The sequence below is a fragment of the Eretmochelys imbricata genome, chromosome 1 (assembly GCF_965152235.1).
Source record: "Eretmochelys imbricata isolate rEreImb1 chromosome 1, rEreImb1.hap1, whole genome shotgun sequence".
In the NCBI taxonomy this organism is placed as follows: domain Eukaryota; kingdom Metazoa; phylum Chordata; order Testudines; family Cheloniidae; genus Eretmochelys; species Eretmochelys imbricata.
The window spans coordinates 285794577-285808802 of record NC_135572.1 but is presented as its reverse complement, the minus strand read 5'-3'; positions in this window follow the sequence as shown (position 1 = coordinate 285808802).

Genomic DNA, 14226 nt, shown 5'->3' with positions numbered 1-14226 from the left:
ACTTTGCCCTTCCATCACTACTAAATTATATTCCTTTTATATATAGCAGATGTAAGTTAGATTTGGGTCTAAGGATTAGTCTTGGAGCCTAAATCTTGGAGGTCTTATATACCAGCCAGTGTGCCTATGGAGTTTGTCACTAGCTGCAGGTTTAAAACGTTTTTTCAGTTTGTCTGTAGATCTTGTGTAGACTAGAGCTTCTGGAAGCCTTGCACATAAGATATAAATTTCAGGCACTTCCATTACAAGCCTGCCAACACACAAAATCTTCACCATTTCACACTCTCGATACTTGTTTGGATTAGCTCTGCATATTCTCTGTTTTGGCAAGGATTTAAGACTTCTTAAATCTGGTATATTTTTCCTAATAGAATTTAAGGGACTGAAATGTTCTGTACCAGCCACATCTACCTTAAAGTCAGCCCAATGTTGTTTCAAGTGGCAGGGGGGTAAAGACAGCTAAGCCACTCTTGCAAACAAACACACAAAGATTTACTGGGGACAGTGATCCAGCTTTCTCAGGAGAACTGGTCTTGCCTACATTCTAAGCATTTACACAGACTCTAGTAGATTTCAGTTTCAGTTTCTTCTTAGCAGATGTAGAGTGGTAAGCAGAGTAAACAGGGAACATATTAATATCTCAATATTGGTTATGGACCACTACCATGTAGGTTGGCTAGTATTTTCTTTGTTGAGGGTCTCTGGCGTTCAGTCATAGGGTTCTCTTTGGATTTTGTGGGGCTATGAGAAGCAGCAGAGTAAAGGTTATTTAAGTACCCATCAGTGCATTTCTAAGATTTTTAGGTCGGTCTTTGTGTTTTGTTGTTACTTGCTTTTGTTTTTCTTTTTAATGGGTAGCTTTAACCTTGAATTTCCAGCTTACCACATGTTTTTGGCTATCTGAGAAACCTCAAGGGTTCTATACCATAATTAACTCAGGTATTTTGTAGACTCATAGATTTTAAGACAAAAAAGACCTATTATCACCATCCAGTCTGATCTTCTGATTAACACAAATCATATATTCCAGTTGAACTATTGTATATCTTGTACAGAAAGATATCCACTGTTGACTTAAAGGCTTAAGAGATAGGGAACCCACCACATCCACAGGTAAGTTGTTCCAATGATTAATTATCCTTGTTATTAAGAATGTAACTTATTTACAACCTTACCTCTAGTTTAACAGTTTTATTCCTCTTGTCATAAATATAAAGGGAAGGGTAAACCCCTTTGAAATCCCTCCTGGCCAGGGGAAAGCTCCTCTCACCTGTAAAGGGTTAAGAAGCTAAAGGTAACCTCGCTGGCACCTGACCAAAATGACCAATGAGGAGACAAGATACTTTCAAAAGCTGGGAGGAGGGAGAGAAACAAAGGGTCTGTGTCTGTCTGTAGTCGTCTTTGCCGGGGATAGACCAGGAATGGAGTCTTAGAACTTTTATTAAGTAATCTAGCTAGGTATGTGTTAGATTATGATTTCTTTAAATGGCTGAGAAAAGAATTGTGCTGAATAGAATAACTATTTCTGTCTGTGTATCTTTTTTGTAACTTAAGGTTTTGCCTAGAGGGGTTCTCTATGTTTTTGAATCTAATTACCCTGTAAGATATCTACCATCCTGATTTTACAGGGGGGATTTATTTATTTCTATTTACTTCTATTTTTTATTAAAAGTCTTCTTGTAAAAAAACTGAATGCTTTTTCATTGTTCTCAGATCCAAGGGTTTGGGTTTGTGGTCACCTATGCAAATTGGTGAGGCTTTTTATCCAACATTTCCCAGGAAAGGGGGGGTGCAAGTGTTGGGAGGATTGTGCATTGTTCTTAAGATCCAAGGGTCTGGGTCTGTAGTCACCTAGGCAAATTGGTGAGGCTATTTACCAAACCTTGTCCAGGAAGTGGGGTGCAGGGTTTTGGGAAGTATTTTGGGGGGAAAGACGCGTCCAAACAGCTCTTCCCCAGTAACCAGTATTAGTTTGGTGGTGGTAGTGGCCAGTCCAAGGACAACGGGTGGAATATTTTGTACCTTGGGGAAGTTTTGACCTAAGCTGGTAAAGATAAGCTTAGGAGGTTTTTCATGCAGGTCCCCACATCTGTACCCTAGAGTTCAGAGTGGGGGAGGAACCTTGACACCTCTATTTCCTTATGCATTTTTAAACTGTAACCCAACTGTTCAGAATTCCTTATGGAATCCCCAAATTGAAGTGCCATGCCAAAGAAACACCTAGAGACCCCACAAAAAGGCCAAATCCAAAGTCCATCAAAGTCAATTGAAAGACTCCCATTGACTTCAATGTGATTTTGATCAGACCCAAAGTCTAAAGGGAAGACCTACAGAGCTTACAAAATGTGCAGGAGTCTATGGGCCACAAAGACAGAGGGAGAAAACAGTGTGAAGTTTGTGCTGAACTTCTAAGAGGTGCAACAAGTCTCCGCCTAGGTGGAGGGAGAGCCTATGGTCTTTAAGCCACCTTTGTGCTCTCCTGCTCCTGGGCTGCTCTGATGGCTGGAGATGCCCCCAACATAACTTAGATAGGAATTAGGAAGCCCAAACTGTAGAGCTAACTTTTGGTGGAACTTCAGCAGTCAATAAGTTCACATCCAAAGACTACATGCTTTTTAAGGTGTACATGGAGCATCAGATACTAATTTGTAATCCAGATCCCATGTATTAAATATGTGCAACTACATAGACCCAAGGATCTGTATAAAAATCTTAGAACCAATTCTCCATTCCATTCCATTGTTTTTAAACCAACACCCTTCAATTCCTCATACAGCGCTGTGTGCACACTGGATTGTGGACCTGAAAATACAAATTGTCTATGCACATATTCCCATGTCTCTACTAGGCCTGTGTGTGCATGGTGCTATGTGGAGTGCTAAGATCTGTGTATCCTAAGACATTGCTTCCTTAAGTAATGAAGCTATTACCCATGGCTACCTCTGCCAAACAGTCACTCATCTTAGAAAGGACTTGTCTAAGAAGCTGGTTTTGAACTAGAAGGGACGTGGGGAGGAGACATAAAACCAAAAACACAGCCACTACATTTTTAAAGTGTCAAATCCCTTATTTTTGAAGTCTCATATCATCTTAGAACACCTCAGCTGGATTCGCCTTAAACCATAATAATTCTGCCTTGGCAAAAGACCTTCCCAGCCAATCTCCAGACAGACTAGTGAAGTTGGGCTGTATCAAAATCAGTTTTCGAATGCCTTAGGAGACTCAACTGCAGCTAAACAATTATTTTCAACTGCCTGTGGAGAAGGAGGATCGATTAACTTCAAAGGAGCTACTCACTGGTCATAGGATGCCATAATTGAATTTAAATGTAGAGATACAGAACTCAAAGGAAATTTAAAGAAAGTTAAGAAAAAAAATAAAGGCTGTGGGCCAAATACTACTCACTTCACTCATGCAAGTAATCCCTTTGCCTTCCATGGGACTAGTTGCATGAGTAAAGCAGAAGGATTTGGACCACCAACCACTGTGGAAGCATTTTAGTAAAGCTAAAGAAAACCCTCTTTTCATAGCATATTTTGGCGTTTAAAGTACTGTTTATTAAAAACGTAGCCTAAATTTTCAGAAGCAACTTGTGATTTTGGGCATCTCTATTTCTGAGTATTCAATTTGAGACAACTTAAACAGGGCCTGATTTTCATAAAAGTGCTGAGCAATTGTGTCTGAAAACATGGTTACTTTTGAAAATGTAGGCAGTTATTCATTTTAAGAACATGAGCCTCAGAAGAACAAGCCAGGATTACACCCTCTTTTGGTAGAAAGTGGATTCTCACACAGGGCATCTGAAATCTAAATTTTTTTAAGAACTGCCTTTCATAGCTGAAAGTATAATGTTGATAGTTATTTTCCTGCTTTGCTTGTCATTCCAAGAATCTCACATAAAAGAAAAATGTGAAGGAAGATTTAAGATTGTTTTACCACCAAACACAAAGGAATTGTAACAATAGAAATTTAAAACAAGACTCTAGGCTGGTGAAAAGCTACATATTGAATAACTATGTCTTTCTAGCAAAGCCAATCTCTACTAGGATTTGTGGAAGGGATCATCAAAAGAAAAAAAACAAACAATAATACTTTCTCATTAATCACAATAGTCACTGAATTGTTTAGAATATAGGTGATAAAGACACTCTAGATTAAAATTAAACTTTAAACATGTTGCAAAGCACTATGAGATTCAGATCTTTGGGGAAGTTATCCTTCAATATATAGTTCTGAACCTACCACTGGTGAGTTTTTTCTGCTTTGTCAATTTCCTAATTTAGCATTAATGAATAACAAAGATTAATGTTCATTCTATTCTCACCAGAAAAAAAACAATCGTTTTTTTTTTTCTGGAAACAACTCCCTTGGGGAACACAGAGTGGACTCAGCAACTTGGTTCCTGATAGTGAAACCCACTAAGGCCTCAATTCTGCTAGCAATACTTAGGAAAATGCCTATTGAAGTAAATGAGTAAGGATTGAGATCCTGAATGATTATCAGCAGGATTATTTGGTGACTTGAATCCTTCACCATAAACAATCTCAAAAATTGGGGTCTGATGGAGACAGAACAGTCTTTTTTCTTTCAAGAAGGTTAAAAAAAAGTTAGGCAGACTAGAGATCTAAGCGTGACATATTATTTGAATAAAAGGGAGCATGCACAGGGTTATGGTACAAGAGAACCTAGGAGGCACGCAAAGTGTGAAAACTGAGGTACGGCATCCAAGTGGCATGTGAGGATTTAAGGTGCACCTTTAATTTCCACTGGGCTTGTTTAATATTGTGGATATTTAATATGGATAGACAAGAGCAGAAGGCTTAGCTATGAAGGTGGTAGGTGCCTCGTGAGTACCTTAAAAATTGATAGAGGAAAGAATAAAGGGGGGGGAGAGTACCACAAGTTTTAGGGGTTTTTTTTAAGGGAGGCCAGGCCAGGAGCCCTCATGTCCTGTAAAACAATCACCTGTAGTCACTGTTATAATGTGAACTGATTGACTACTAGGCTCCTTTAAAGGAGTTTTCAATTTCAATCTGTTTATTACTTGCAAATAACTAAAAAAACCCTATTTTTAATGTTTTGAACTGGAATGTTTTCTATCTGTAATAGTGAATGGTGAAATAGCATGATGCCAATCTGAAGGTTTGCACATTTCAGTGGTTTCCCATCATCTGACTAGAACCTGATCCAAACCCCACTGAAGTCAATGCTAATATTTTCAGTGACTTCAGTGGTCGCTGGATCAGGCTCCTTGAAGATGATAGGAGAAACCACTGAAATGTGCAAAGTTTCAGATTGATACCAGGTACCTTCAAACAGGGATGTGTAAGCAAAAAGTATCTGACATGTCAGCCTGTATTAGCCAGATCAAAGTGAGTATTATTTGACCAAGGCTTGGAATATTAAGTGAAATCCTGTACATTTTTCCCCAGTGGTCACCAGAGATTGTAATTGACAATTAAAAATAGACTTTGCTCAAAAGTAGTCTGTTCCTAAAAACAGTTCAGTGTCACTGCATTACAGATCTGTCAAGTTATCTACCTAGCTACCTGCAACACGTCCTCACCAAGAACAGTTGCGTAGACGTCTTGGGGTTGCAGACCTGAGTTTATAATTACAGATGAAGTGACTGGACATGAATTGAAACAAATTGTATAGTTCATCACCATCCTGTGGGTACAGTTATATAAGGCTCTTTTTCAAGATCACCCCAAATAACGATTATGATTATTTTTTTTTCTTTTTATATTTCTTATGCTCACAGATGCAGATAATCACGTTCACACCTGGACTGTAAGAGAACATTTAAAATTTGCTTTATTTTGAATGATTCTCAGAAGACAAGGTATTTGAAATACATATATGATGTGTGCAGTAAGGGAGGAAAAAGTTCTCATCTTTCTTCTGACTCGACCCCACCCAACTTGAGTCCCTCTGGTGTCTCAATTATAAAAAGAAGTTGTATAACCACAACAACAATTTTCACTTCAGGAGTAAATCATGTGGTCTGGGACTTGGTTTGCCACCACTACTCCTTTCACTTGGGGAGAATTTGGGTGTGGGAATCAGAAATTATACCTATCTGTAGTTTGACAAAAGCTCTTATTAGAAGAACATTCATTTAGTTCACCCTGAAGACTTCCAGCTTCTAGGAAGTGTTTCTAATTTTATCCCATCACCTTTGTACCTAACCTCAGTCTTAAACCCCTTGACTTTGGTATACCCAGATATTAATTTTGCATCCAGGTTTAGGAGTCAATTTCAAGTTACTTTTCCCCTTAGCAATACCCTAAGGAGAAATTCAACTACAGAACGCTCTGATCTGAATCTGTCTGCAGTGACATCAGCTTTGAAGACTTACCCTACACTCCATCCTTTTACTGAACCATTTTTTACATTTTGCGTTTACAACTAAAAGAAATAGACACAGCGACTAGTACAACCAGTTCCTATACTGCAATGATTTATTTTCAGATGCTTTCAACAACACCTCACTTAACCCGCACAGTGTAATTCCATATGGAAAATCCTTGCCATTGTCTGAGTTGCATTACATGCATATTCCTCCTCCTAGTTAACTCATTCTCTCTCAGAATCTTCACCAAACTGTGAAATCACCTTTAACAGAAGCATTTCGCACTCCTTTCACCCACAGGGGTAAGCAACACAGTACATTAACATATAACCTGTTCCAATCACCTATTCTGCATGACATCACTCCAGCAACCCCCACCCAAGAAGAAGTTGACTTCATGGTTTTTTACAATGAAATTCCCCCATCTCCCAAAGACCAGTACAGAGCCACATTTAAATAAGACAAGGCATACTAGAAGCAAGCAGCAGAGAGGAAGAATTTTCATGTGTATCACATCTCGCCTTAGGGGGCTGGGGTCAAGGAGGGATGGAGGAGCTCAGATATGCAGGTTTCAGTACCTAGTGGCTTTTACTTCGGCGTCTGCTTATTCCGTTGATCAATGACAACCGCAGTCTCTCCCGGCTTTGATGGGGGCTCACACAGCTGGGCAGTCCTGGAGCATCTTCCTAGCAACGATGACACAGGCGTTGCTCAGAGAAAACCGAAGCCCCAGCGCCCGTCGCCGGACAGGAATATCTGCATGGCACCTCGGCATTTTCTTCGGCCACTTCGTCAGCAGCCAAAAGGGAAAGCGTCCATGGGAAAAATGGCATATTACAAATTTTGCTTTGGGAAGCAGAGCTTGGTTCAGACCATTGTTAGGAGGAAGAGAGGGGGGAGGCGGCTCTTAAAGCTCCAGCAGCCCCTTTCAAGCAGCAGCAGCATCTTTACAGCTGGAGGCCGGGGATTAGGGGGAAAGGATGGGGGGGGGGGGAACGTCTCTTTTGTTTTTCTTAAAAACTTGACGGAGTGTGGTCTGAAATCCCCGTTTCTTCACAGCCCGCCCTCCCCCAGGCTCAGCAGCCCCCGCGCGTGTAATTAAGGCAGTACACACGGGGGAGAAGTAATAAGAAAACGCCCTATTAGAAAGAAACTTGCTGGCCCTAGCCCCACTCCTGCTTTACAGCCCCCCAGGCGCCGGGGTGAAGCAGAAGTAACTGCTGCGGTCCCCGCGATGGAGCTGCCCTGCTGTCCGTGGAGCAGAACCAAGGAAACGCCCGGGGAAGGGGCGTTTCAGGACCCGCACGAGAGTCGCACGCCGATAGCGGTCTGTGGGGCCGGGCTGCCCGCCGCTCAGGTGCGCTGGGGGTGGAGGGCCAGAGCTGCGAATGGAAGCGGCGGGCAGCCCCTTCTCCGCGCCGCCTCCCAGAGCTCCGGACACTTGCGGGATTGTTCCCAAACGCGGGTGGCGTCCGGGCTCGAGGGGGGCCTGTGGTTCAAGCCCTAGGACAGCCCTAAGCTATCATTTGGAGAGGTCAGGCACATGCTCCTACATCTCCTCTAATCGGATCCGTAGCGTAATAACATGGATCCGATACGATAATCCGGCCAGGACAAAGCAGCGATAATATCGGGTCTGATCTGACTGGCGCAGCCATGCAATTAAAACCGTATTGTGTGTTCAGAAATACTACCTATACCAAAGTCACGTTTTCCCAAATCGGGAGGGCAGGGTGTTGCCCATAGCCCCCCAGGGTGCGCCTGCATTGATGACACAGGGCGCCAGGTAAGGAGGAGGGAGCTGGGGGGAGGAGTGGTTTTCTCTTCCTCCTCAGCTGGGGCTTCCCCTGGAAGCTGCTGCAGTGGTTTCCACCAGCCCTTAAATAAATTCTGAAGTAATCACGTCTGCTCTCCCTGCCTCACGCACACACGGGTCCCCAGCTGCAGCTGCTCGCACGGTGTTAATTCTCCAACACCCGCCCATCCACAGGGACAGTGTAGAGCCCGGGGGAGCAAGGAAAGAAGCGAAGCCATGCTAGCAGGGAATCATAGAATATCAGGGTTGGAAGAGACCTCAGGAGGTCATCTAGTCCAACCCCCTTGCTCCAAGCAGGACCAATCCCTAATTTTTTGCTGGAGATCCCTAAATGGCACCCTCAAGGATTGAGCTCACAACCCTGGGTTTAGCAGGCTAATGCGCAAACCAGTGAGCTATCCCTCTGCTCTCTTCTGCTGGCTTAGGAGTTTGAGGGGATGTTATGGTCTGTGCTATTGAACATGGATGAATTTCTAAAACATGCCAGCCTCTGATCTTGTAACACACCTTTCAGTCGGACAGTCTAACCTGATTGCCCTCCCCTGTTTGTCTAGTTAAGGGTGTCCCTGCTCCCAAGGTGTGTGGGGAGGCAGGGACCTTTTGCTGCCCCACCTCTTTCTGTACATATAAAACCTTAGGATCTAAATTAGCTGTTACCACCCAAGAAAGGGCTTGGAGTCATTGTAGCTAGTTCTCTGAAAACATCTGTTCAAAGTGCATGGCAGTCAAAAAGGCTAACAGAATGCTAGAAACCATCAGGAAAGGGATAGATAATAAGACAGAAAATATAATACCACTAACTAAATCCATGGTATGCCCCCACCTTGAATACTGTGTGCAGTTCTCTTGGTCCCATCTCCAAAAAGTTATATTAGAATTGGAAAAAGTACAAAGAAGGGCAACAAAAATGACTGGGGTATGAGACAGCTTCCACATGAGGAGAGAGTAAAAGGACTCGGGGGGATATGACTGAGGTCTATAAAATCATGAATGGTGAGGAGAAAGTGAATAAGGAAGTGTTATTTACCCCTTCACGTAACACAAAAAGCAAGGTCACCCAATGAAATGAATAGGCAGCAGGTTTACAACAAACAACAGGAAGTATTTCTTCACACTACGCACAGTCAACCTGTGAAACTCATTGCCGGGGAAGGCCAAGACTATAACTGGGTTAAAAAAAGGATTAGAGACATTCATGGAAGATAGGCCCATCAAAGGCTATTAGCCAAGATCATCAGGGATGCAACGCCAGGCTCTGGCTGTCCTTAGCCTCTCACTGCCAGAAGCTGGGACTGGATGACAGAGGATGGATCACTCAGTGATTGCCTGTTCTGTTAATTCCCTTTGAAGCACCTGGCATTGGCCACTGTTGGGAGATAGGACACCAAGATGGATGGACCATTGGGCTGACCCAGTATGGCCATTCTTGGCTTGTGATCATCCCCTGCCCTGAGCAACTGTGGCAGTACTCATGGGTCCAGAAGATGAAGATCTCCCACTCTCCTGGATCTCCTAGGCTTCATTTCCCAGAGCAGCTGTGATGCTCTTCTCCCTTGTCACCATAGGCACTGACTCCATGGGTGCTCCAGGGCTGGAGCACCCACTACAAAAAATAGTGGGTGCTCAGCACCCTCCGGTGGTCCCCACCAATCAGCTCCTACCCAGTGCCTCCTGCTTTCCAGTGATCAGCTATTCAGCAGTGGGCAGGAGGCTGGGGGAGAGGAGAAGAAGCAAGGGGCAAGAAGAGGTGGGGCAGGGTGGGGCCTTGGGGGAAGGGGCGGAGCAGGGCTCAAGCACTCCCCGGGAACTCAAAGTCAGAGTCTCTGCTTGTCACCCTCCTTCCTGTAACTGCTGCTCCTTGGTCCCACAAAAGGGTCCAACTAATAAAGACTCTTCTTTCCTACATCCCCTCCCCACACCGACAGCAGAGCAAATCTACCCCACTCCCCATCATCACTGCTCCCAGAGCAATAAAACTAAATAAAATAATCGTTCTTTTACTCCATTTCCCTTAATCTCCCTCCACCAGCTCCCAGTCCTTCCTAACCCTATGACACAGAGGCCCAGGCAATGAAGATGCCTCCTGCTCAAGGTCTCACGCAGGGGTCCAGGGTGTGACCTTCTCTGCACCCTCATGCAGAATGATCTGGAGAAGGGAGATCACTCCTCGCCAGTCCTCTCCCTTGACTCTGCTGCCCTCTGACTCTGCAGAGGGACACAGAACATGCTCACCACTGCTTTCTTCCCATACCCTTTTCCTGCCCTCCTTTATGGCTCTGCCAACTGAGTGAAGACTATTTATGAAACAGGTAACCCCCCTTCCTTCAGTGACTTCCCAACCTCAGGGGAGCTTCCACGTCTATCTGCACATCAGTCCCTGTGGCCTCCTCAAGAATAAAGACTAACCCACTACCCTGGGCTCATTTACCACACAACCCCAGTGAGGTTCAGTGTGTAGGAGCCAGCTCCCACAACCCCTTCCCTCTGAGGTTTGAGGAGTCTCCTCATCACAGCTTCAGGGGGTTAGAAAGAAACCCTTCTGGCTTCACCTCTGTTCCCTTCACAGGCTTCCTGAAGTGGGACACACTAACCTGATTGCTCTGTCAAGGTCCATTGCATGGGGCGACTACAGAGTTGCACAGAATTACATGAGTGTGAGGTCACCATGCTAGCAGGACTATCCCAAACACTGGCAAATGTGAAAAATAAACAAGTTAGGGGAGAGGGGGAACGGGGATACAGGAGGGAAACCATTTAGTCTTTTTGGCCCTGGGAGTTAGGCACCTAAATACCTTCAAGGATTTGGGCCTTTCAGTCACAGCAATCTATGGGGTTACTTAATATGAACAGCTAAAAATATTTTTAAATGATCTTTAGGTAACATGAACATTGTCTACCCAGTCTCAAAACTCTGGTGTGAGTACCAATAGAAGCCCTCTCCCTCCCACCCACCCCACACTGACATACACTGACATACACAAGCAGAGTCTTCTGGTGAGTGGGGGTTTACACCTACCAGGAGGGAGAAAAGTCAGGGGCAGGGGAAATGAGACACACACAAACAGAACAAACAGAATAGCAGAAAATAAGAGGAAAAACTGGAGTGATATGGTGCAAAGAAACTTGGGGCACCCATGTGCTAATCCATCCTGAAGGTATGGAGCTCTTACAATAAGAGCTTGGGAACCACTGAATAGCAGGATAATACACTACTGAAAATGATTTATAATCATGGTTTTCTAAGTTCCTCCTATTGGTGCCTAACCAGCAATCTAGAAATTGGGGACCAAGCTTTAGCTTAACTTTCATATATCAAGTTAAGAAAAGGCTTGGTCCATGATTTCTAGATTGCTCATTTGACATCAATAGGGAACTTCCATTTTACAAGGGGCCAAGAAACATTTCAGAAAGTGAATTTTATTTTTAAGCTTCTTTGGAAACATCATTCATCTTTGTGAGAAGGAGCACAAAACGTACCCTGAGCCAGTGCTATCTATTCTATTCAGATTCTTATACCAGACTCAGAACTGTAGTAAAGGTTCTCAGAGATTCAGTAGAAGATTTGGCCTCCACATTTGCTTGTTCTATTGCTACCCATATGTAAGTGAACGGTGAAATATGAATAGCTAAGGAAGGTCCTGACAAGACCATTATAAAAACAGGCACAAAGAAAAAATGACAAGTACTAGTCTGTAAGCCAGTGGGCTGGTGAGCAGGAAGGATTGATGCCATGCCAATCTGTTTCAGCATTTGCCTTGAGGCATAATTTACTGGTTTAAATGAAAGATTATGCAAAATACCAAGATGGAATAGTTCTTCTGACCAACATAGGCTATAATCCCTAGAGGCTTTCCCCTCACCTCTCTCAGCCCTTCTGGGTCCATGCCCTGGCCCAGGGATTCCCACAGGAGTCCTCAAATACTTGATACTTTATGCTCCCTGCAGTTCCCAACTCCACCAGCAGGCCATCCACTATTTTCCAGCTCACCTGAGCTCTTGCCAGCCTTTATAAGAACTAAGTGCTCTTCCAGCTAGCTCCTGACCCCTAGCCGCAGCTGTAACATAGCTGATTAGTCACAGTTGGGGCTGGGTCCCCATTTCCCCATACAGAAATCAGTCATCCTGTGACTTACAATTCTTAATAGCGAGTGAGCATCGTATAAAATGGTCCTTTGCATCTGGATTAAATGTGAGGGTCCCAATGTATTTAAATATTAATTAAACCTTATAACACTTCTGTGAGGCAAACAACTGCAGGCACAGGAGGAAAATGGAATTCCTGCTGACTCACATGCCCTTGGAGAGGTCAAGCCATTCTTTCCTATGTTCTAACCAATACACAGCCCTCTTTCCCATTCATATGATTTATAAATATATTGTGGAATAATTCATAAAGTCTCTCTCCCCTCCACCCCATCAACCTCCTTCCCTTCTCCTCTTTCTGTGCTGAATTTCTGTTTTAAAAGTGGAAAACTATTATTGCTACTTGTGAGACTGCTCTTCTTGACTTGCTGCCCCAGATCTCTGCTGCCAACTTCACCAAGGAGTAAGTGGCTTCAGAATAATTTAGGATACTGAGGTTACTGTATAGTAAAGAAGTTTCCCCTTAGTGTCAGTTCATGGCAACTGCACTGTATTCCTCTGTGTCCCATGAGGGCACCTACTCCATCCTCCTCAACCTTCACCTCTCTTGGATAGGGACCTACATCTCTCTCCCGCCTCAGCAGGGTTTTTCAAGACTGCACAGTTCCCTGCTTACACTGTGATTCTGCCAGCAAGCCAGACTGCCTAAATAGGTCAACAGCTGTGCTTTGCTTTCTTTTCAAAGGCTATGAACAATGAGTTACCACATAGCTCTTTATAAGAAAGCACAGTTATTCTTAAGTTGAAAACAATATAGAGAAAAAAACATATAAAAACAAGTATCTATAAGCATGCTTAAAGCTTACTAGTTTTATGGGACCTCAGAAGCCAAACCCTTCCAATCCCTCCCAAGAAGGATTGCCCCCCACCCTTGAAAAAAAAAAAAAAAAGAAGGCCCACAGTCAGATTGAAGTCAGGCTATTTATCCAAAAGTCCTTTTTTTTTGTCTGTTGGTCTCTTGAGAATCCAGCTAAACTTGTATACGTGAGCCTCCCTAGGTAGTGGTACTGCTTGGCCATCCCACAAGATTGTTTCCTGCACTAACAGGGACTCCTTCAGAAACTCAAGACCACTTCCACGGTGTGAGTTTTCACTATTAACAGGTTTTATTTAAAAGTTGCTGAAGGCAGAGACACTCCATTTAGCTATGCAACACAAGCTTCCCCTGGGCTGAGTTTGACTGAAAACACAGAAAGGAAAAAAGACTGTATCCCATTAACAAATTCCCTTGAGCCATTCTTTCCTGTGTGGAGCACATTCTAAGTCTAGGCACAATGACCAGATCTCAGATGCACACTTGTGTGGCAAAGTTATGTAAATTTGCAGCATGCAAACCAAATCCATTCCAAGTGTCAATGAAAAAAGGATCAAACACTCAAAAAAATCTCACCACAAAAGTAAGTTCTATGTTCTTGCATTATCGTATATGGCTCATCTCTGGATAACTGTTGTGGGGGTCGGTTGACGGGGTTTTTTTTGGGGGGGGAACATAGCAAAAAGATGCTCCCTGCTCCTCAAAGTTTGAATCTAAAAGTACAAGATAAGTGGATACAGAAAGACAAAGGAGAACACACTCAGGCTAGGTCTACACTACAAAATTACTTCTGTATAACTTATGTTGCTTAGGGGTGTGAATAATCCACACCCCTGAGTGATGCAAGTTATACTGACCTAAGAACCAGTGCAGAGAGGAGAAGTGCTCCTGTCGACTTAGAATGCCTTCATCAGAAGCACCAGAATAGTACAGCTTTACCGCTGTAAATGATGTAGTGTAGACATAGCCTGAGACAATACTGATCAGCATGTTAGCAGGGCTTTCAGCACATTAGCTAACTGTTATTTGTAAACATCACGGGTAGAGCTCCTCCCATGTGTGAAGGTAAGCATGGGAGAAAGCACAAGGGTGCTTGTA